Below are 24155 nucleotides of genomic sequence, written 5' to 3'. Positions count from 1 at the left end.
TACTTCACTACTGTAGTGCAAAAAAATATAGATAGTACCCACAACTTTGTTTCATTTATTCATTTGACTTATACGCTGTACTTCACAAGGCTTTGTTCATTAGACTTCAGTTTCTTGATCCATATTTCCCCTTCTTGCAGAACTGTGCCCTTGTCTGCAAGAGTCTCAAATGATCTAAGTCTCTAGGTCAGGAGCGCAAAAGAAATGACATGGAGTTAGCTCTCGCCTTCCTCTTAGATATACAGAATTCAAGTGAACTGAACCAAGCCAGCGTATTACAGGTTGTGGGCTAAACCGTGAACTTCAAATTCAGCCCTGGACTTTCCTAAGGTTCCTGGGTGAGTCAGATCCAGGATTTGGTGTTCAGGTCCAAGTTTAATGACTGATGTAACTCGCAACTTCTGTCTAACGTTTCATATGGTGGCATTTTATGGCTGAAATGAGTCCTTGGCAGGCTTGTGTACCCAGGATTAAAACTTGTCCTGAAAACCAAAGCCCTTTCCTGGCAGCCAGGAGAGAAACACCTGGGACTTGGTTACATTCTAACTCATAATAAAAATCCTCCAAGCTATGCATTTATATCTGTCTTGAATTTGCCTTTAAAATAAGGCATTCTTACAGGCACAAATGTAATAGCTATTGGACAGAAATACACTGTAGTTGGAAGCAAAATGAATGCCCTCTCACACATCAGGCCTGTGAACTATCTGAATGTCCCTGTCACTTAAACTTCTCCCCAAGCATCTTTCTGAAATGCAAGAAAAAATGTTTGGATACTAGCAATAACCAAGGGGACGACACTGAAAGAAAACACACGAGTTAATGGCATTTTTAACAACCTTTTCCCCGTAGAGGATGGTTGCCTTCTCTGCAGGCCATGAGAACAAGAATGTAGGTGGATAAGTGCAACACGAACTGGATATTTTGGTCTCTTATGAACATTTACAATAGGCGTATATGTAGGATTTTCATTTTTCAGCCTTTAGCTTACCTCTGAGGATAATCAGATACAGGCATGATATCTCAGACACTGAAGCTGTGTCTATCAAAGTCCATAGCAAAGCTCCCACTGTCTTTAATGATGCAGCATCAGCCCCTGAATGCTTGCAAAGTCCTTACTGGTGTCTTTGGTCTTTGCCCCATATTCCTGTTGCTCTTACTTCCCTGGCCTCATTTTAACAAATGTGATAGTGCATTCCAAAATTGCAAAAAACAATGGACAGTAAGCCCTTTGGAGAGGGGACTGTCATGTACTATAAATGTGTTCTTTGCTTGCCACACTGGGGCCCTGCAATTGCTACAACAATAAAAACATTTAATAAAAATCATTAATAACTAAATCTGGGTCAGTTCACTTTGCCAGAGTTCATGTTCCTCCGGCAAAGCCAACATGTTGCTGGCGAGCCTGTGAGCCTTCGCAAATGTTTTTCAGAATTTGATCTTTAAAGTCGCTACTGTTGGAGTTCAGATCTAGCAATAATGCCCACTACACAGTCTAGGTGCGAACGGCAGCTTTCCAGCATCAGGTTTGTTGTTGGAGCATCTGTCAGAAACTGTTTGGATTCTGCTCAGTCTGTTATTCTTCCATCTCATTCTCCTTCCCGAAATGTAGCCTCAAAGCTCATTTAAAAAAAATGACACAGGTGGTTTTGTATTTTTATTCATTATAATAATCGCTTCCAACTGGCTCCTTCCTTTCTGAGGAATGTTGCATACAATTTGCACTAGCCAGCTCTATTCATACAATTTTGACTAATTTCTTGGAAAGGGAGGGCTTTGTCTTAGGCAGAGCCAGGGAGCTCCCTGGTACATCATGGACTTTCACATTTATCGCTGCATTTTTAGGAAAAAAATAAGTAGTCTTTGTCAGGAGAGTGTCTCACAGCTAGTTATTAAGTCTGGGGCAAATGATGTTCCTGGGCAAAATAAATCAAATTAAGTCCATTAAAAGGCTGCTTTACCTCTTTTAATGGTTAATGAAAGACCCCAGGCAAATTCAGCTCTCATTAATAACAATCTAATGTAAATCGGGCACATTAATCAGGATATCAGGGCCCTGAGCATGTTGGAAATAAAGTTAGTGGACCTGATCCTGAGAAGCGCCAAGATGCCCAGGATCAAACCCATCTGTGGGAGAGGGCTGTTCTTCTTTCTAGCCTGCAGGATGTCCAAGTCTAGGCAAAGTGCTGGATACGCACTGGGCTTCACCCACTAAAGCATTTGGGCTGATTTTTTGGCAGGAAGTCCTGCGACCCGCCCTAAGTGTTTGGTTTAGGTCCTAGTTCTGCAGACCTTGAGGGTTTGTTTTTATTGTTTCATCTGAGATATTTGAGTGTTTTAAAGCATGTTGGGGAGACAGGGCAGAAAACTAAGAGCTTGAAAACATTTGCATAACCAGCCAGCAATGTGCTTCTCATCTGACGCTTCCAAGAAGCTTTGTTTTTTTTCTTTAATCTCCCTCTGTTTTAATTTCTCCCATGTTTTGATGTTTTTTCATTTAATCCCCTATTTGGTTTGGATCATGCGGGAAATGGAGCATGACGAGGCCCAGTGTATGCAGAGTAAGAAACCTCTGGAGCAGGAGGGAAACGCCTGTCCCGTTCGACCATGGTCCGAATGCTTGCCTCTGCGACGCCATGTCAGGGAGATGCTGCAGAACTGCCTGAAGCTGTCTGCGGCTTTCCTGGCAGTGACCTCAGGGGAAGGAGGGAAGCTGCCTGTCCCACTCCCCTCGTGGCCATGACCACTGTGTGAGACCGAGTTCCTGTTGAGTCTAATGGGCGCCTGTCTGCTTTAACCACCTTTGGATCGGGGGCTCCACTGGGCACAGCAGGTTGCTTCTCTCCTGTGCATCAGCAGCCTGCTTCAGGGGTGAAAGAGAGCGTGTTGGGACAAGGCAGTTCGATACTGCATGCCCATGTGTTAAACAGGCTGGATAATTTGCCATGCATTCAAGCCAGGGGATGGAGCGTGCAACACAAACACTTTGCTGCATTAGCTTCGCACCTCAGGCCAGCCCTCGGCTCCGGGGCTGGTATGCCTTATTCCCTCGCCATGCCTAGACACCCCAGAGCAAAATGAGCATGCCAGTAAGAACAGAGCATTGCTGGTATTTCTGTGTCTAGGCTCAGGGTTTGTCCCTGGTCCCACGTGTGGCTGGAAGCAGTCTTGGCCTTATTCTGTATGCATCGCCAGCAGGAGCAAGAACTCAACCCTGGTGGCTCGTGCACTTAAGCGTCAGTACTTAGTCTTGCAGCACTGCGCTTATTGATGCTGTCTGCTGTAAGGTCTTGAAAGAGGATGATGATGAGTGTAGACTAGATTTTAGCGGACGAATATTCCTACACACCTGTAACTCCATTCAAAAGCAATCTCCAAATGCCGTGCTTTAACCGCGCGCGGACCAGCTCTCCAACTTAATTCAGACTAGAAATGTGTGCTCTGCTGCATTGATGTGTCTCCTCTTTGCCGTTAACATTAAGTGGTTTGTTCTCTCTGTTTTTGTGTTTTTCAGGACCTGCAGTAAGTACCGTGGATTTTACACTTGGGTCAACAAAGTTAAGACACATTTTTTTCCCCCCCCACTTTTTTTGTGTCATTTCTCAAAAACAGCTTTTTCTGTTGGACGTGTGTCTGGAAGGAAAATTGGTCCCAGATGCTGCTGCTTTTCCCCCTGATTGTAGGCAAATAGCTTTAAAAAAAACAAACCCACAGCTTTAAAAATGCCTAACTTGCTGCCCTAAGGGGCTTGCAGTCATTTTGAACTCGTCCAATATTCAGTAAAAATACCATTTGCTTTTTAGAGGGTTGTTTGGTCAGTCTCCTTTTAAGGAGAAATGTAAGTGCCATGATAATGTATTAACGTGTTGATATTTTTAATTCTAACCTAGTCTCACTTCTCCCATCCATTGTCTCACTCGGTTAATACTGAGCATAATTAATGACCTTGTTAGCCCCACAAAGTTTTGTTTGTCCAGAAAAAAAAGAAGTGTAGCTTTCTTCTTTCTCTCTTGATCTATTTGGAGAGTAATTAACTTTGCTGTTTGTGCGACCACAGAGCCTCTATAGTGAATGCATTGTATGAAGGACAGGTTAAATGTGTGTTAACTTATCTTCTCAAGAAAACTTTCAAACATGCCTGTTCTGTCCCGTCTCTATGAAATTTGCTTTGCTCTCCCATTGTTCTTGGGGTGAGAAGGCAGCATTCAACCTATGTCCATACAGGTATTGTGGGAGAGATTTTCAAAGGAACCTGTAGGAATTAGGCACCCACCGTCCACTGAATTTTTTTCCCCCAAAATGTGGACAGAAGGTAGGCAGTTAAAGCCTTCAGCAGCTTTTTGACAATCCTTCCCTGTACACTTCCAAACTGCCCATGCTTTCTGAATAAGCACTTTAATGTCATAGACAATCTTCTTCAAATACCATTTCCTTCCTACTAAGCCTCAATGAGATGGGGAGGATGTTATTTCAGTAAACTCTGAAATTCATTTGTGAACCTGTTGGGTTTTTTTTCGGTTTTTTTGGCTGTCCAAGTCTCTCTGTCTCTCCCCCCACCCCGCTTTCTCTTCTGTTTGAAGCCGTACGCCGTTGATGAAATACAAGTTAAATGTTTGGCTTGTAAGACCAGCAATTTTGCTCTCCGTGGGTTTTGACAGCATTTTGTGTTCAAGTTGTAGTTAATAGGCATTTAGATCTCTTGAAGTTTTATTTGTCTGTCGTGTTTATTTTTGAACCTGAGAAGTTAAAAGAGGAAATCTGGCAAACTTGCCATTTGGTCTGGCTTCCAGCGGGAACCACACCAAAACAGAACAAGTGATGGTTTTGGCCAGACCCGTCCTGAAGAGAGGCCTCAAACCTAGTCCAAGCTCGCATTTTGTTATAAATTGTATACAACAGGAGCAATGGCCGGATGCAGGCATATGTGGCTTGTGGCACTACAAAACCTCGTTGCAGCACTACAAAACATGTGCCTGGTACATGAAAATGTGCCCTGTGCTGCAGATTTGCAGTTTGGGGGGCAAAATTTGCTTCCAGAAAATCCTAGTAGCATGAAAAAACCCCAAAACGCTGTGAAAAAAGCAGCATGGTGCACACTACAGGAGTGTGCGCCTGCAGATATGGAGGCTTGGTCCCTCCAGGGACACACGAGTCTCTCCCCTCCTTTAGCTCCACTCTGGCTCCTCCAGCATGTCAGGAGCTGGGAGAAGCGGAGGAAAAGCAGTTTGCCCAAAGCGGGGCATTCCCCATACCGAAGCACACGTACAGACGTGTGCATAGCAGCAAAAAGTAGCAGCACAAGTTTGTGTTGCTACTAGTTTTGCTGCTGTGAGTGCATACCCTTGCATATGGGGACACACCCAATCCCAATAAATGTAGGACTTTGTTCTGGGGGAAGCTCAAACACATGAATTTCCCTTTTTAGTCTGTATTTAAGAGTGTAGTTTATCAGGAGAATGGTTTTTCTGTAAATATTCACTAGTTAAAAACTGCCAAGCCATCCCTTTTTTCTCCATCATAAACCAAGTATGTGGGTCTCTCTAATATAACGAAAGGGGCATTTATTAGGGAAAAACAATTTAAAATCAAGCGACTTCTAGATTACTTGGCGCTGAGCATAGTTGGATATTGGCTCCTGAGCCTCCCTGCCATGCACAAAAGTAGTCTATGTTTTTGCTTCTTCAGCAAGATCTTTATATATGCTACTCAAACAGAGCTAAGCCATAAGGCTTCATATTAAAGACATTCTACGCTGGATTTATACCAGTGTCACTGAGAGCAGAATTTAATTCATGGAGCTTTGTATGGTAACTTTGGCATGATCCTTACAGTGACTAAAGGTGCTCTGTTGATGAAACTTTTGCTGTTCAATAGAATATTTTCAAATAAGATTTAATTCAGGAATATGGGACTTTTTAATTTTTACTTGAAAGAAAAAGAATGCTATCTACTTAAAACTCAATATTATATATATTCTATCTAAATAGTCTTCATATATATGTTTTCATTCTCTAGATAGATAGATAGATGTAGTAGCATATATATCATGTAGCACACAGTGAAAGCTGAGATTCTCATTTGGCAATCAAAGGAAATGAATCCTGACTATTGACAAAAAGAAAAAGTAATGCTGTGCATAGGCTGTTCAAGCTGAACTGAGTTAATAAAAAGTAACATACAGCACACAGTGAAAGCTGAAGTTCTCATTTGGTAATTGGAGGCAGGCACACAAAATGCTGGGCCCACGTACAAAATGAGAACCTATATGAATGAAGTGGTCAGTGGTAATAATATCAGATATTACAAACAACAGACATGGGTAGATAGATATCTTTTAAACGTGTGCATGTGTACATGCTACATATATACATGTTTAAAAAGGCATACACACAAATCGTGTATCTATGTGTATGTATATATGTGTGTATACATATGATCTGTGTATATATTTCATGTATATGTACACATGTACATACTATATATGCATGCTAAAAAGACGTACGTCATTCATATATATGTATTTAGCATGTATGTGTATATAGAGTATCTACATGTATGTACACATGTATATATAGTATATACGCATATACACAGATCATATGTATACATACACACATATACGATTTGTGTGTATGCCTTTTTAACGTGTGTGTGTATATCTATAGATAGATGTGTATATGTAGATGTGTATAAACACACACACACACACACATGCCCATTTAAAAGACATCTGTCTACCCATGTCTGTTGTTTGTAATATCTGAAATTATTATCACTGACCACTTCATTCAAACAGGTTCATTCTCATTTTGTACGTGGGCCCAGCATTTTGCGTGGTTGCCTCAGATTACCAAATGAGAACCTCAGATTTCACTGTGTGCTGTATGTTACTTTTTATTAACCCAGTTCAGCTTGAACAGCCTATGCACAGCATTACTTTTTCTTTTTGTCGATAGTCAAGTTTCATTTCCTGGTTCCCACGCACTGTTGAATTTCAGATGCTGCATGGGGGAGACTTCATACACAAACAAGGCTGGTTTCTCTCACCCCCTCCTCCTTTTTAGGAAAATGTCTAACGTTTTATTTTGTAAAGCACTTATAACAAACCCTAAATTTGTGGCCTAAACAGCCTTTAACAGAGACCTTTTAAACTCTAAAAAGATGTCCCAAAACCCACAGAATCACAATATTAGTTTATTTAAACAGTATTGCATTTAGGCCTATTAATTTCTTCTGTTTCTTAATTTCCCCCCCACCATTTTCTCTCTTTTGTCCATAAGGAATTGATTACATCCTATATATATGGTATCATATTAAGTTGAAAATGTATCCTCAATTACGCTGGGCACTAGCAGTAGTCCTTCTGGTGTTTTATTTTTTGGCTGTCTTAAATTAGTTGCATATATGTATTATTAGAATCTGTGGTATGGTATTTATGGCTGTTAGATGATTGATCATTCTGCCTGCAGAATAAGGAATGTGCTATTCAAATATGCCATAAAGCCTCTGTTTCAGAGGATATTAAAATCACATGCTGAGTAGGAAATTTCTGCAACCTGAAGGATAGATTTACCATATGCTATAATTAAATATTTACCATACCAACTATTAACAAACATTATATATTAAGGGAGAGACCATGGAAGCTTACCAATCAATGAAGTTTATGAATGACAAGCATTTTTTCTTGATATATTTTGTTGGGCACAAGTCTTCATGAGAGTCTTTCTGCATATGTTATCCTAAGGTGTTGATTTGTTTACAAGGTTGCCATTGCTTTGCAATTAATGTCTTATTTCTGGATGAATGTAAATGCTGTAAAATGTGTGTTGACGGCTGTAGCGTCACATTAACAAAATTAGAAGCTCTTGTATTTTGTGTTGAAAGATGGGTGTTTTCAGTTAGAACCACTGGTGTAGTAAGACATATGTGGGTGTAGCTACCGCTGCATTATGCCACCCTCCTGATGTCACATAGCAGCCCATGATATTGCCTCCTGTAATCCTCATCTTCCTGTTTGTGAGGTATTGGATTTGTAAGAGTTCTGGCTTGAAATCCATGCAACGTTTTATTTAGAGCACTCCCCTCTGCAGCCACACGTATACACGCTCATACCCCTGTTCCTGTGGGTAATGGCATATTGTGTTTAGGTGGAGATGCCCCTTAGAAACACAAGGGGAGAGAAAACAAGGAAGGTCATGGACTGACTTTTCTCTTGCTCTCTGCTGTTGTTGCAGAGATCTTAACTTCCCGTTCCACAACATCCTGAACAAGGGAAGCACCCAGAGCAGGGTTGGGAAATCGGTCCTTTCCCATGGAAAACCAATGAGAGAAGGAAGTTGAGGAAGGGGGGAAAAAAGCACCACTGAAGGTGAAGCTTGACTTTACCTGTGCTCCCTTCAGGGCAGGTCCAGGTTTGGCGGCTCTGATGCCATTGCTTTCCCATGCCATGCTGGAGCTGCAAAGCCCTCCACTGGAACAGCGTTGCGATACCAGGCCGCCTTCTCTCTTGAGCCTCCCTGCAGGAGCTGCCCCTAGCAAAGCAGGATTAACCTGCCTTCGGTTCCATGGTGGCATCACTGTTAGGACCTGGTGTGAGCCCCGTCCATCCACATGCTGCCATTGATCTGCTTAATCCCAAGTTGCCCATTCCCATCCGGCGAGGAAAGCTCCTCTTCTAGCAGCTTGGACCCAGGGACACTGAGTTCCTGTGCCCAGGCCGCTGAGCTGTCCACATTGCAATGTGCTGCTACGGTGCGGGGAATACGACTGACTGACTTGTTCTTGTTATCTTGCTTGTTCACTCACCACAGGGGCAGTCTGGACGAGACGGTTATCCGGTAATGCTGCCAGTCTTTTTTTTTTAAATTCTCTTCTAATCTACACCTTGCGTTTCACTCTGCCTTTTCTGTCAAACGCTGCTCTTTGCCTCTCTTATTTTTCTTTCCTTCCACATTAGCAATGACAGCATTTAAGAGATTTAATCTTAGAACTTTAGAGCAGGTTGTATATTTACATCACTGGTGATGGGCTAAATCCTCGCCTATGGTTTTAGGTAAGCCTTAGTCAGACATTGACCTTTCCCAGAGGTTTCTGGACAACACTCTGAAATTCACCTCAAGTTCATTCACAACTAGGAAAGGGCCTCTCTGCATCTATGCACATGGTCCCTGGGCACCTATACACATGCTCCGGGGGTGCAGTGGGTGCTTTAATTAAAGCAGCTCTGAGACCCACTCTAATTAAAGTGCCGGGAGCATCTTGTGTCTAAGTGTCCCCGCGTTTCAAAATAGCGGCAGGGGCACTTTATCTAAAGCTTGCTCAACGAACTTTAGCTAAAGTGCCCCCACTGCCATTCTGAAGTGCGGGGATGCTGATACACAAGATGCAGGAGGCTGGTGCAGCACAGGACATACCACACTCCAGCAGACTCGATTAATCGAGTCTGCTCTGCCGCGCTGGAATTGCAGTGCCTCCAAGCAGCCTCCGCACTTGTATATAGGCACCCAGTGTGACTGGGACTTGCTGCAAAGCTATTTGGCTGCAAGATGTAGGTCAGCACTTGTAACTCTAGCGCCTTTTGTTGTGAGCTCATTGCCAAGCAGTGTTGGGCTAGGTCAGTATTTGGAGAGCAGGACCGCTTGGGGAAAGCCTAGGTGCTGGGATGAGGATGTAAGGGGTGCTGCACTGTCAGAGAAGTGCTTTTTTTCCAGTGCGACTTAAATGGTCAGAACCCTGGCTTGTGGCCATTGCTGCAGGAGGAGAGGCATGACCTTCATTCTGGCCAAATCCTGAATGGTGGCCTTGCATCTGCCTTTCTGACCTATGCAATCGTATTCATTTCGGCAGCCAAGGACTCAAACCTCAGCGATCAGCCTGTGGGCCCAGTCACTTCATGAAGCCCACAATGCAAGTCCATTACTACAGTGCCCTGCTGCAGCAGCTGCAGGATAGGTTTTAGTCCAGGAAAGCATTTAGGTTTCCTCTTCCTGTAGCGGATGCCTTTAACAAAATAAAATAAAAAGTGTTGGGAAAATGCATTCTCCCTTCTGCTCCTTCTTGTGCACTGGCTCGATTCTACTTGGTCTCCTGCAAGCTGCAGCGAAGTCTATTGTGTGATGGATGGATGGCTCAAGTGAAAGTGATTAAGAGGGAAATTAAAAGCTTTTCCACTTTTCATTTCCCCCGAACTTGTTTTAGCTTCCCCTGGGAGGAGATCAGAGATTCCCCAGGGACGCCGGCCTCCCAGATTGGGAAGTGCAGCCGTGTGCTGATTTTGTAGAACAAGCCTTTTATGCCATTACCTTGATAAGTGGAAAGTATGTAGCTGCCTCACCAATTGGTTTTAATAAATTAAACTCAATATAAGACCCATCTGAAAGGAACGGTTGGGGGCCTGTGAGTTCCTTTGTAATAATTTATAGCAAATAAGACTGCTGACTCTACGGGGAAATTACAGCTACTGTGCATGCAACCCATACCCACTCAGCACGGCCTTCTGTCTCCTCCTAGTGGGGTCAGTGGCATCCTAGAGGTTGAGAAGCAAGGTGTGATTGGGGGTTGCTGGCCTGACCACTTATTCAGGCAGTAGAGGCTGATGCTTTAAAATGCAGAGCCCCCACACTCACCTCTGGCAGGCCAGTGGCCTCAAAACATTCAGTGTCTGCCTCATGCAGTATTTTCCAGGCTCGGTACGGAGAATGGAGATAGTGGCTGGCTTCTGTTTGGGCTGTTAAATGGAGACTGGTGTGTGTGCCATCCCACCGGCTTCTATCATGAGTGATTGATATCACAGTGATTTAGCTTGTCAGAGTTGTACCTAAAAGGCAGGACTTCTCCCTTTTGATTCGTTCTGCCTCTACAGCTCAGATCATCTGCTGCAGATGCTCTGTCTGGGTCTGTCCCTGCCCCCATACCAGGCCTCCAGCTTTTCCTGAGGATTTAGCGCAGTGGTTCTTAGTGAGGGTGCAGTGGGCTGCCTTGAGATCCTTTCAAGGATGCCAACAATGCCAGGTGCCAAGCCTGAGTCACATAATAAAACCCAGAGATTTCAAGTAGGAATCCCTGGTGTTAAAAAGGCTTCTGACCTGTCGTGGCCTTCCCAAGTTCTTTGCAAGAGAAGAATTCATCTATTATGTTTTCTGTCATCAGAAAATGAGTGAAAACTAAGCTGGCACTTTCCAAAGGCGGCGATCTGTTGGGCAAGGGGCATCTCAAGAACCACAGAGTTGGTAGGTTGACTGCTGGTTCCCACCACTCCTTTGTATAGGATGGTTTCTCAGGGCTGCATGAACTCAATGTTTGCAGCATCTGAGCCCGTCCTGGCTTTTCCAGTGGCAACTGGGTCCTAGTCGTATCCTGAAGATGGCAGGAGTTTGGGACCTACTGTGTGCATCTTCAGGGCAAAGGTGACTTGGATCCACCCAGAAAGACTGACTGTCACCCCATCCCACCTGCCTTGTAGCGTAGAACCGATGGCTTAGTTTTCCTTCCCAACCTGGGTCCCCCAAGCAAGAGACTTTTGCAACAACTGGGGAGAACTGGTGACTCCAGAACAAAGGTCCATATTAAGCGGGGCAGACGCTTGCAGTGGAGGTGGCACCCAACTGGGAGCCAGCTGAACAAGGGATGTGGCAGGAATGCAGAACTGGCTTATCAGAAGCTGAAATTTGTCATTTATTCCAGATGAGGCAGAAAGGTTGGGCCATCTGGTACCCTTGTCTGCTCCAGAACAGTGTGACTGAGCACACAAGTTAGTGCTGCCCGTGGGAAATGCTCTCTGTTCTTGTCCTCCGAGCCCATACTTAGCCAGGCCCAGCGCTGTTTCAGTGACGGACTCCTGGAACCCAGAAATGCCGATAGGAAAGAATTACTTTCGTGATGACGGGCCTGCCCTGAGTAAGAGTCGCCGCTCACAGTTCCTACTTGGTCCCCAGTCACTTCAGCTCTCTGGGGCCTGACGGCCAAAGGGAAGCAATCAAGATCCACCTTCTCCTCTCCTTTTGCCTGCAGCCGGGAGGAAGGGCTTCCAGCAGCACCCTGAAAGCTGCTCTTTGCCTGTCAGGCAGGACCTGCCAGCAAGGCTGGCCGGATCTGCAAACCCAAACCCACAGTAGCACTGCCTCTCAACAGGAAGGCAAAGAGAATTCCTTCCCTGCAGTGGACAGTGGTTTTTGCAGCGACAAGGAGTCAAATAGAAACAAAGCAGTCATGGCCGTCCCGTGGGGTGAATGCCCAGCGCAGCATTCTGCATCCTGCTGCCTTGTGAAGCTTCCCTAAGTATTGTAGAGACTTGAGTTTGGGGTGATCAAAAATAACTTCAGGGCAGGCGTTCGTTGGGGAGAGGGGTTGTGCTGCCTGTCCCACCTTGGCTGACACTGTTGCTCGCCCACACGTTACGTAAACAAGAGGTTAGTTAGGCCACTGCTTTCCTTTCGGACCTCTCATTGTCCCATGCTGTGCCTGGTGACATGAATTCACATGCTGTCTCTGGAGTAGATTAGCACTGTGTCAGGATGCCCCGAAACGAATTGATTGTATACAGATGGAAAACACTCGGTGATGAGGTCAGTTCAGCTGCTTGCCCTCAAGTAAAGTGCAGGACTGTAGACTGCAGCCCACGATAGTGTGTTTGTGTGTGTGTGTGTGTTTACCCTGCCTGAGGATCTGCTGGGAAGATAACCAACAAAAATGCCCCGGTATTCTTGTTGCGATAGAAGGAAATGTTGGGTTTGTGTCTGTCACGTGAGTTCAGAAGGAGGGCGAGTATCTGCCCTTTGCTGTGTATGCCAAGCCTGGCTTTCTGCCACATGCTAGACCCTATGTTTACAGTTCCAGCTGTGCAGTTAGTTGGTAGGGCTGCATGGCTGCAATGAGCACTGCTTGATTTAATACCATGAGCAGGTATGGTGATGTTCTTGCTGTTGCCCTCTGCATTTCAGACCGTGGTGCGTGGTGGTTTTGGTGGAGTTGGCTTGACTTCAAGTTTGGGGTCTAAAAAAAAATTCCATTTGTCCAAACATCTCTAGCAAATGTAAGTTTGGTTACATGAGGATATTACAATACAAACATCAAAACATTCTTTATTTGGTGTAATTAGTGCATGTGAAAGCCCTCATGACCTGGTGTTTATAATTTTAATTTTGAGTCGCTCAAATATTTTTGAGCAACAGAATTAAAAAAAGTCATGTAGAATGCAAGAGGGAGGAGACCAATTAGTGCTCTAAAGAAGTGTAATGGGATGCAAATACACGTGCGCTTTAATGCACGATAGCTTATTTTAATGTGCATTAAAGCATCACAAAAACACCAGGCGCTTTCACTAATGCACATTAAAATAGGCTAACACACCGTTTTGTGGTACCTCACAATGGAGGCACTAAATTTAATGTGCACTAGCAAAAGTGCATTAGTGCACACGTAGATGTGCCCATGGACTTCTAAAAGAGAGAGAACTCAATAAAGAAACTTTGTGTTTTAATATAAATATTTCAAGAGGTTTCTTTGGACCTTAATTTTGTATTCTCTAGAAGAGGTGTAGTTCTTTTATGAAATGCTTACAGATTATTTAAGAAGTCGTAGAGAAGGGCTTATTTTTCCACTTAACTCACTCCTATTGTCCCTGTTTGTCCCTAACATGACAGAGATGGCCTTAAGGTTCATTGCTCTATTTCTATTTTAGTGTCATTCATTTGAGCCAGTTCTCAGTTCATGCTTAACATAGATCACAAGAACTGCGGTTTTTTTCCACCCCCAGGATTTTGTGCAATACAAGAATTTGGATTTGCAGTTTTTTTGGCACTTGCCTCGTTCTGTTATCCTCATTCCTACTATTTTGTTTGTATTGTATTTTTTCCTTCCCTGTAAAATATCATGTATCAAAGGAAATCAGGACTCTGTTTTATAAATTCTGGCTATGCTTAAAAGCAACCTAACTATGCAATTTGCTGAATCAACCATGTACATATGTTCTCAAAAAGAATTTGGCCTTTTTAGCTGGGAATTTTTGGGGACTTTTAAATTGAATCGGTGGGATACTAACTGCCTCCAGTGTGTATACATGAGACGCATATACCAGTATTAACATATTACTGTGCCCTGAAATAAGTTATACCAGTATCCAAAGCAAACAGATGATAAACTCTCCTGAGATCGCTGCCTGCAGTAGGAATTATTGCAGTCCCTCACCACAGACTGGAGGCAGTTTCTTTGCATTGAACAAAGGGGTCCCAAGAGGAAATCGGCTAACACCGGGGACATACAGCCTAAACACTGGTATAATTTAGAGATGAATGTATAGTTATTTGAGGGGTAACATTACTCTGGAATAGGGCAACTTAAAACAGTCAGAGGGCTGTAGTTCGTGCATCTGTTCCACATTTACACCGGTAGATATGAAAACGTCATGTGTCTACACCATCTGTGCCCCAACGGTGGCACTTGCATTGCCAGCTTTCTAACAGCCTCACATAAGCAATTAAGAAAATTCTTCCTTGTGTGTGTGATTGCACTGGGAGTTTCTTGCATCGTCAGGCAGGAGAACAGGCCCCAGGACTGTGGAGTACTTCATGCTTCAGCAGCTCGTGCAAGAACTGTCTGGAAAGAGATGGCGAATCCACTCCCTTCCCCACGTTCTCCCTGCGTCCTAGTTCAGTCTCCACATCCTGCAGTGCACAGCGCTGTAGCCTGCCACCTATGTGTGATCATACTATCTCACGCTTCATTCCTTTTGCCCACTGTGCGTGCTCTCAAGAACTTTTCTCATTATCTTCGCTCAATATGTTTAAGGCTGCAAAGTATCCTGAGATGAGGACATATGCAATACAACGGGGATTAGATTTAGGCACATGCATGGAGCTAATGAGAGGTGCTCTCTTTGTAGAATTGAGTCTGAGTAAGGCGGGTTGAAGAAGTATAATGTATTAATTTTAATGCTAAGACAACAAGAAGAAACATGATTTTACTCCTGTAATTGTGTGGATCAACACTCAAAGGATCCTCAAAACTTCTGAGGCAGGAATCCACGATCGCTTACAGGACCTTCTAAATGCCAGTTTCAGATGGCAAGACAGCTGCGTTGTTAGCCCCTCAGAAGAGAGACTTTGGCTCAAAATTGGACAGGAGTAAATGTTGTAAAATGCTTAGAAGAGAAAACACTGCAAATGCCCCTTCCTTTTGTAGCTCTTTCTATGGAAACGATTTTCTTGCATGAATTAAAATCATTCCCCTGTGCCAGATAGACAGGTGTTGTCTCTCAAAATGGCAAGGGGTAGGAAAATATCTGTCTTTGTGCCTTATGTCGCTGGCTCCTCCGAGATGCATTCCCTTCATTGTGGAGAACTTAGACTCAGTCCATTGGTCTGATTGGATTTTAATTACACTGACAGGGATTAGAAGGTCAGTGACCTCCTTGAGACACTATGGCTTCTCTCTAGTACCCGAAGAAGTGAAACAGTTTGAGTGTTTTCTCCCTTATGTGCTCCCTGTACCTCTCTCCCCTTTGTTTATACTCTAATGTCTGCGACTATGAGATTAGATCTGGGCTGGGCCCGCATCAGGTTTTGCCAAGGAAAACTCCTCCTCCAGTCATACAAAACCTGCGACTTGCCAGTCCACCATCTGTCCCTGCCTGAGCCAGGGCTGAAACTGTGTTGGTAGCAAGCTCGTTGAACTCGTACAGCTTTGGGCCCTTATTCAGGAGAGTCAGCGGGATCAGAGCAGCACGTTGAGGAAAGCAGGTATGTAGATCTTCATTTATGTTTTCAGTGCTTAGAGCTGTGCTTGCAGAATTAGACGAGAAGGAGGGTCCAGTGATTGCAGCACTAGCCTGAGACTTGGAAAGACTTGGTTGTCTGCTACAAGCTTCTTGTATGGCCGTGGTCAAGTGGCTAAATCCATTTGTACCTTGGTTCCTCGTCTTTTCGTTGGAGTAAGAGGGGGTAACTTCCTATCCAAAACACCCCTGTGTTAAGGATCGCAGTGCATTCACGTTGCTTAGGGATAATGGAGGTCATATAAGTACCTAGAACATATAGACCAGGCCTTTAGTTGTGTTCAAAACTCTTTCCTGCGCACGTAGTAATTCAAGTTGCTATTAACAATTCAAAGACTGTCCCTAAATTTCCGCTGGTTTCAGTGTCAGTGTTGTGTGTACAGAAAATGCAGAATCAGCCTGCCGTAGTTACAGTCCTGAGAGTTAAGTCTCGAGCCTGGGGCTGAAACTTGGTATAAAACCGATTTCAATCTAGAAGCGGTTTGAAAATGATGGAGTTAGATTTGCTGTATGGGAATAATCAAGTGTAAAAGAGCAGAGGTAGGAGAGTTGCCCACTCCTCCTTGTGCTGTGCAGCTCAAACACTTGCCGTGGTTCCAGGAAACCATGTCTTTAAGTGAATTGTGAGCAGGACTGACTGGGCTCTGCAAAGTTATCTTTTTTTTTTTTTACAAATATGTTTAATGGAGAAATGGCTGTGCACCATGTTCCAATAGGCTTTCCTGTGGACGAATCCACTGAATGGATGGAAGTGCTAAGATATACTGGCTGATGTGACTGAGGGTGTTAACGTTTTATTATACCAGGCTAGATTTTATCATAGTACCAGACAGACAACTGGCCTGTATTTAGGGTCAATATGGACATCAGTTAGCTTAAGCCTAAGCAGCAGAAGCCTTTCTGAGTGCAGATGGAGTACTTGCATGTTTAACTTGAACCAGATGCTCATGTGCTTTGCTGAATCAGAGGCTGTATCTCTTGGGAGTGAATTTGGCCACAAAGCGTGTGTGCTGCAAGCACTGGGCTGCCAGAATTGAAGGCAGAGTCGCTTAGTTGAGCTCTAGTTAATAGTTTTGCATTTCAGCAGCAGTTGAGAGGGGCACCAGCACAGCTTTGCTGCTGAAGTCTGTGGCCCTCGGGGACAGGACTAGTGGCATCTAGTCCATGTTAAAGGCCATTGCCACATTGCTTCTCCCAGAGATAAGAATGCAGGAGCAGGTGGAGCAAGAAAGGATGCATTTGCATCGAAGGCACTGTGTTTTGAAAAACAGAGCTGCAGGGGACTTCAAGAGGTCTTCTAGTCCGACCCTCCACTCCAGGCGGAACAGCTTTGCCTGTCTCAGTGGGATGGATTTTTTCTTTTTAGGTTTTCCAGGTAGCGATGGTTTGTGTGAGTTTAGCTTGCGTTTCTTCCTGCGCGGGCTGCTCGGGCTCAGGGATTTCATGTAATGGCGAATGAACCACAGTTCCCACCTTGCAACGTGCCACCTCTGCGTGACATTGCACTGCACTGCTCCTTCAGGGCAGCGCATGGAGTTCACATCACCCTCCCCCGCTCCCCAAGACCACCTTGCAACTTCACACTATCAGAAGGAGAATCCAGTTACCCTCTTACCCTCAGCTACATTATTTGGGTGAAGAGGCAGGAAAGGGTCCTCTTGGAGCTGCAAATTACTTGCCTGTTTCCAAATCTTCTGGACATCTGCTGGCTATAATGCCATAATGGATGAGTTTAAAACAAAGCTGTACTTGCATCTCAAAGTGGACAGTATTTGAACCCAAGCTGCCTTTGGGCAGTGTGAATTATATTGGTTTCACTATAAAAATAAGGGTTCCCTCCACCCCTAGTTCGAATACTGGGCCTCTTGCTTGTTAGCAGAAAGTCAGCATCCTCCACGGACGTATCTGAGACCTCCTCAAGCTAGCATCTGCTGCCCTGAGAGCAAGCCGAGATGAACAGTTGACAGCAAGAGGACTGGGAAAGGTGTTTTTGAACTGGCAAGTGCACCATGCAGTTTCTCTATCTGCCCTCACCTGGGATCGGGGAAGACTCAAGTGCTTCACTCCCCAGCAGCACGGCAGCTCCTTGCTTGTCACGGTGTGCATGCAAAGTCTGTCATTGCTGGTGGATATTTGTTTTTCAAAATTAATTTTCCAGGACCAGACGTATGTGCCTGGTGGACCAGAACTGCCTGGATGCGAGAGTCCCGGCTGGCTGGCTGGGCTCTCTCTCTCCCTGGAGCCGGTTTTCTTCTCAAGTTTCGAAGTGCCCCCTAGCGTTCTGCAGGCTGCCCAGCAGCAGCAAAGCTGCGTGCAACCCGTTCCCAGGGGTTAAACTCCTTCTGAGTAGTGTCCCCACAGCACGGGATCTAGCAAGTGGGTGTTAAGCAGTTAATCCACAGGGGAGGTGAAAAGCAGATGGAAAGGACCCAAGCCATAGACACCATCAAGGGCCAACCAAAGCAAGCCATTGTATTCAGCCACTGGCCAGCCGGAAAAAATCCTTTCAGTGGCTTTGTGGAGCAGACCAGAAGGCCGGTTCTGCTAAGTCTCACTGGCACCAGCCTGCCCATGATGGGGGAAAGGAGCAGGGGGGCTGGGGAAACCAGAACAACACATTCGTTTAGAAAGAGAGGAAAGCTCAAAATGCTCACAGGGCTCCTATAGCCTTGGACAGGGATTTGGGTGTTGCCCCTTTTTTTCTGTCCTCCGATACATTCTCAGTAACACCTGAGCCGACTGTGCTGTTTCGGACACAGTATGCGAGAATTGTGCCCTGAGTGAGAGAAAGCAAAGTGTATTTAACGCAAAAGAAAAGTAGAGATTCAAAACCCAGCTCTTAATAACAACATGCACGCATCAGAGTAAGACACGGCTGTGGAAAAGTTGTACTTGTTAACTACCAATATTTAGAGCGTAATGAAGCTGTTAGCCGAAGATCTCTGAATGCGAACCATTTATGGGAGGGTGGGGGGCGGCTGTGAGCCATTGTGTAAATGCCCACAGCCACTGTCACTAAGAGTGGAACAGCTGAAAGCAATGCTGTAAAACCAACGGCTCAGGACAGAAAAGAAAGAAAATGCTGAACTCCATCGCATTCTTCTCTGCGCAGAAGTAACCTAACGGTTGTGAAAAGTAGCATGTGGTCAGCAGTAATTGGGCACTCGGTGTTATATCCACGGCACAGTGTAACTGCTCAGCGCTGAGCGCTGTGCACTTCTGATCGATGATGGGTTTTGCTAGACTTCACCGCAATACACGTCGTAAACATGCATGAACAGACCAGCAGACGCTCCTGAAGAAGGGCGACTGTGCCTGAAAGCTTGCTAAGAACGTTTTTTTCAACTACTCAGTTGGTCTAATAAAAGATATCACATCCACTCAATGAACCTTGCCTGAATAGACCTAGGTATAAACATCACACTTGGGTCTCCATATACAGCTTGCATATCAGGTCTTTGGCCAGAGGTCCGAGTGAGAAGGTTGCAAAACATTTGAACAGGCCTGTCTCCCTGTGCGAAGTGAGCATTAAACACTGGTGCTGTGGTTGGTCACCATGATGTGCCAATGATGGAGAAGGGTATGCATGGAGGGGGTGATGGGTCTGGCAGAAGGTGACATGAGGCATCATAACATGAATACCACCAGCCTGGACTCATCCTCCCGGTCCACCCCTTCTGTTGCCGTCTACTGGAAGGACCTGACAGCTGCGCCTGGATTGAATAGTCCTAGAAAATCAGGAAGCTGCTGCTTCCACCTCTGCCAAAGCAGATTCTACTTCATCACAAAGTGAGGTCTCTGGCCCTGAACAGGACTTTGGATTTGCGGAAGTGATTATTGGAACAGAACTTCTCTCGGAGGATAAATGCCTGCAGAAAGGACAAGGCCCCAGGGAACTGAAACTGGGTTCTTAATTGACTGAAATGTCGTCCCGTGGGCATGGATTCAGTAAGGTTGGGTGTCCAGGTTCATCAGTCCTGAAGCCAGGAAGGAAGTACTGCTGCAGAAGAGGAAGGGTGGCAAGATGTGGCCTGCGGTGCTTCCTCCTCTCTGCTCAGCTCCGTTGCCCTTGATTTGGGAGCTTAGCAAGTTCCTGATGCGTGGAGCAGTTGCTGTTGATTTGATAAGCTGCCCAGAAATCTGCTTGTTGGTGGGAATTTGTCCTCATAAAGCCAAAATAGAAATATACAGATCGGCTTTAAAGAAAACCAGGGCAGGGGGTGCTTTCTATCGCTCACCGTGGCAGTGCAGACAGCCTCATCTGGGGAGAGAGGAGAGAGAAAATGAAGACCAGATGCAGGAGCAATCTTCCATGCAGACCTTTCCAGCTAACCTTTCAATGCAGTCAAACCTTCCCATTATTAACTGTTTAATGAATTCAAATGGAAGAAATGAACCCTGGCTGCTTGATGCTTTTAGCAGCAGATTGTACCCATCAGTGTCTCCTGGCACAGTGCTCTGGGGCTGGGGACTATATCAGGGCAAATGACGTGAACTCTGACCAAGAGGCTTGGAAACCTCCAGAGCAGGCTAGACGGACGGGTAGGGAAGCTCTCTAGGGCATTGTTCCCCAGGGAGCTGGGGGTGAGAGGCTACAGCATTTAGAAAGGGTGAGACCCCATGCAAAGAAACTGCCCCCAGGCTGCTGTGCTCTCCCTCCACCCCCAACTTTGTGCCGTGGCAGCCTGACCACATGGCCCCTGCAGTCCCAGTCCTGCTCCTGGGGAGCGGAAGAAGCTGCTGGCCGAAGAGTCTTTCAGACGACTCCACCTCTGCCCAAGCAGGGTGCTGGGGTTACTGATTTGGAAATGCGTCCCAGGACTCTAGCAGCGAGGACCAACTGCAGGGCTTGGTCCCGCAAGGAGACCTGGTCACTGGCGTCCCCATGCAGTGGGCCACATCAAAGTGCCAGCAACCAGCAAAGCGTTTTGCTTTATCAGAGAACCACAGATGTCACTTGGAAAATGTGCTCCTTCCCTCCCCTGTGAAAAGCCACCCAAAGTCGTGAGAAGAAATGGGTAGGACCCCAAACCCTGGCTTTCTCTGTCCATAAAGAGCAGAACCAGTACAAAGGATCCAGGCTGAGCCAAGATTTAGAGGCAAACTTGAGAAGCATCAGCCCCTCTCTGGATAGGGGTTCAGTGCTGACGCTGGATTTGAGCCTCTCACTGGTACTAGGAAATGATTCCCTTGATATAGTAGTTCACTTGCTGTTGGACTGGAGTTTTCCCTTTGTTGCAATGGACCTTTGAGATCTGGAGCTTTTCTCAGAGGTCTTCCATTGGCCTCTCCTGCTCGTTCCTGACCTGCAGCAACTCTTCCGTGACATCCTAATCATCGTGCAGCAATAACAGGGAGGTCCCAAGCAGAGGAGTGTGACCTCACCCAGATGAGATGTATTAAAGAACAAAGAAGCTGCTTCATACCAGGGTCAAGAGAGAGCTGGGGAGAGAACTACCAAAAAAAAAAAAAAAAGAGGGCATGAAAGCGGAGTTCGCTGGTTTTCATAAGCCTTCCTTGTATGTTAGTGAGTCTTCATAGTTGCACATGGGTGGTGTCCATCTGAGCGTAAGCCTGGTTTTGAGTTGCAGGCGGGAGCCCAGAGAAAATTGTTCCTTGGTTTTTTACCTTGATGGGCCTTCTTGGGAACGAGCAGAGGGGGACGGTTCTCAAGCGTGGCCAATTAAACCCCAATTCGCTGAAGCATAAACTCAAGGAATGAGAGTAAAGGGACATGTAAAAATTCAGCTGCCTTCCCCAAACTGCTGCAATACCTCAAGCCTTTATAGTAACCACCTTCATTTTGAAAAGCCAGTACTTCGCGGCATAGAAAACAAGGGTTGGAAAGGACCTCAGGAGGTCACCTAGTGCAACCCCCTGCTCAAAGCAGAAATATCCCCAACTAGGTCATCCAAGGCAAGGCTTTGTCTAGCTGGGTCTTAAAAACCACTTATGTTGATGGAACAAACTGATGATGCCCAAAACCATTAAAAAAAGCTGCTTGCCAGTGTTTATTATTTGTACCTAAGAGCCCTACTTGCAAATCAGGCCTCCGTTGTGCTAGACGAAGCAAAAAGACTTAATTCAGTGCTTCCGTTCCATGTGGCACTGCTCCCATCCCGTGAATAACCACCCAGTAAAACCTGCCTGCTCAGGTGTGTTCCCGGACCCCCGCTTCATCGGGAAAGGCCGTTCCATTAAGGTTGTGATCAATCTGACAAGCTGTAACTGAACCTAAGTTGATGGCTTAAAAACATAATCGTTTTTAAAGGATCCATGTAATGCACTCAAGTCTGCTCTTGGCTGTGCTGTGATAAATCTGGAGTGGTTCCACTCAATTTGGTTGGTCTCTGTGTAGAGATGCAACAGGAACACCGCACACGAGGATGGGAAATTCTGTTGTTAATTTATTTTAAAGAAAGAAATTGAAGCGCAGTGTTGTTTGACCACGGATATCTCAGAGCGGCAAGGGCTGAATGCAAAAGAGGAATCCATTCTTTAACTGGTAAAAAACTCCATAATGGAACTGGTGGCAGCTTTCAATGCTGACCACAGGCAACTGAGTTTTCTTCCTGAGCTATTAGACATTTTGGTTGTTGTAGATAACTCAGCACACGTAAGCCATTTATGCAAGCCTCATAAATGCGTTAATGCAGACAGGCTGGTCTACAAGAAATTAATACCAGATGCCAAGGAACAAACCTTTACTGGAAGCCCCTAGTCCTGACTGTGGTCATTATTAGTAGCCCAAGAAAGCCAGTGCTCCCAGCAATGTGATTAGCTAAGCTCTTGGAAACACAACACACACAGTGACACAAGGAACTGCTCATAGTGGGGGATTCAGAAGCTATTCAAAACATGACAGCCTGATAAATTTGATGGATTGTCAACATCTGTGCAATAATCACTCTGTCCTAATAACTCAAGATCTCACTAGAGCACTGAGGGAGGCCCGTTCAGGATGCAAGTGCTTGTCCAATACTGGAGTGCTGCAGGTACTGTATAGCCACCATTCATCCCGCGCACAGAACAGGACACCGGGCAGCTGCTTAACTCTTCAGCATTTTAAGACGCCACATGTGTGGTGTCTCCTCTAACCTGCATCTGTCTTTGAAATATTAAGGCTCTTGTTATGGTGTCATATCCTTTACTGTAGTTCGTAATGCTGCAAGCCCCCATTGGAAGATCATTACTCGCACAGCTTGTTCTGTTTACTTCAGCGGTAGGTAAAGTAACTCATGTGCGTGATTTTAGACCCTGTTAATAAGACCTTTACCTGCATTACGACACGGCCCTGTGTTTTAGAAGGGGAAGCAAGCAGTCTGGGCAGTTCTGTTGGTTGTATTCTCTTTTTTTCATAGTATTTTTAATATAAACTGTGTCTGGATGACCAGTTGTAGTAAAGTATCCTTACAGAAACACTCTTTACATGGAATATGTCAAAACTAACTGCCAGGCCTAGTCCCGATCAGCGTCTCTTTCACAGTATCCAACCTCTCCTCCTTCCTGTCCTATACAGGAGCTCTTGCTATCAGCTTGAGTCCTGTCACTACCTTTGGGCTATTTTGCATTCTCCTTCCAGATGCTTTTGAAAGATGCACCCAACCAAGCAATAATGGGAAAACGATGTGAATGGGTGGAAGGCAGCTAAATGCTGTGTACAGAAGCATTTCACTCGTAACTCAGCTGCTGCAAGAGCAAAAGGTGCTGGGCAAGTGTCATGAGAACTAGGGTTGCTCCAAGACCGACTTCTGGGAGTAGTTTTGGTGGGGGGATCGACATGGAGCTCGCAGTAAAGATGCAAAGGCAGGGTTCAGGAAACAGTAGAAGATCAAGCCGTATCCAAACTCTCACTTCCATCTGTTAAAGGCACCTCGTGGCCTTTATTGTAAACCGCTTTTTTTGAGTGACACTTCCTGCAACAGAGTGCGAGGCTGCAAGGTAGACCTCTAGCTGCACTTGGACTAGCTGTCCTGTGTTAAATAGCGCGACCCCTGCAACTGGCCTGGCTGGGCTTGTTCCAGAGTGCTGCCGTCTGTTTAGCATTATGGCTCGAGTTCCTAGCAAATTGCTGTTACTTTCTGCTCTGTTTCCATCAAGGAATTGCTACAAACTGCCCGGCAGTCTGGGCACTTCTTGCTCCTGGGAACACGATCAGGAAACATTAACTTGAGCCTATTAACACAGAAGTCTCCATTCTCAGGGAGGTGCTAGATGTCATTTCCATGGTGTCTCTGTGTGGAGATCATTCATTGAACAACCACCTACTTCTGGTGTTGAGTAGGACTCCTCCACCAGCTGCAATATGCTGGGGAACAACCTCCAGGGATTTTAAGATTCCCATGTTACCAGAGCCGTCTCTGGCGCCTTCTGTGTATGACAC

The 24155-nt window shown here is 45.4% G+C and overlaps 1 protein-coding gene across 1 annotated transcript in view; it reads left to right on the top strand.

Moving 5' to 3' along the window:
• The window catches only part of COL23A1 (collagen type XXIII alpha 1 chain), a 284371-nt gene that overhangs the window by 214895 nt on the left and 45321 nt on the right, over nucleotides 1-24155 (top strand). The window contains exons 3-4 of the mRNA XM_019535162.1: nucleotides 3515-3522; nucleotides 8814-8840. The gene's annotated coding sequence lies outside the window, so the exon portion shown is untranslated. The remainder of the gene's footprint in view (nucleotides 1-3514; nucleotides 3523-8813; nucleotides 8841-24155) is intronic.

Source organism: Crocodylus porosus, unplaced genomic scaffold, assembly GCF_001723895.1.
Source record: "Crocodylus porosus isolate Cpor-Errol unplaced genomic scaffold, CroPor_comp1, whole genome shotgun sequence".
Lineage (NCBI taxonomy): Eukaryota > Metazoa > Chordata > Crocodylia > Crocodylidae > Crocodylus > Crocodylus porosus.
The sequence above is the reverse complement of the archived record's forward strand: the minus strand, read 5'-3'. Positions and strand labels throughout refer to the sequence as shown.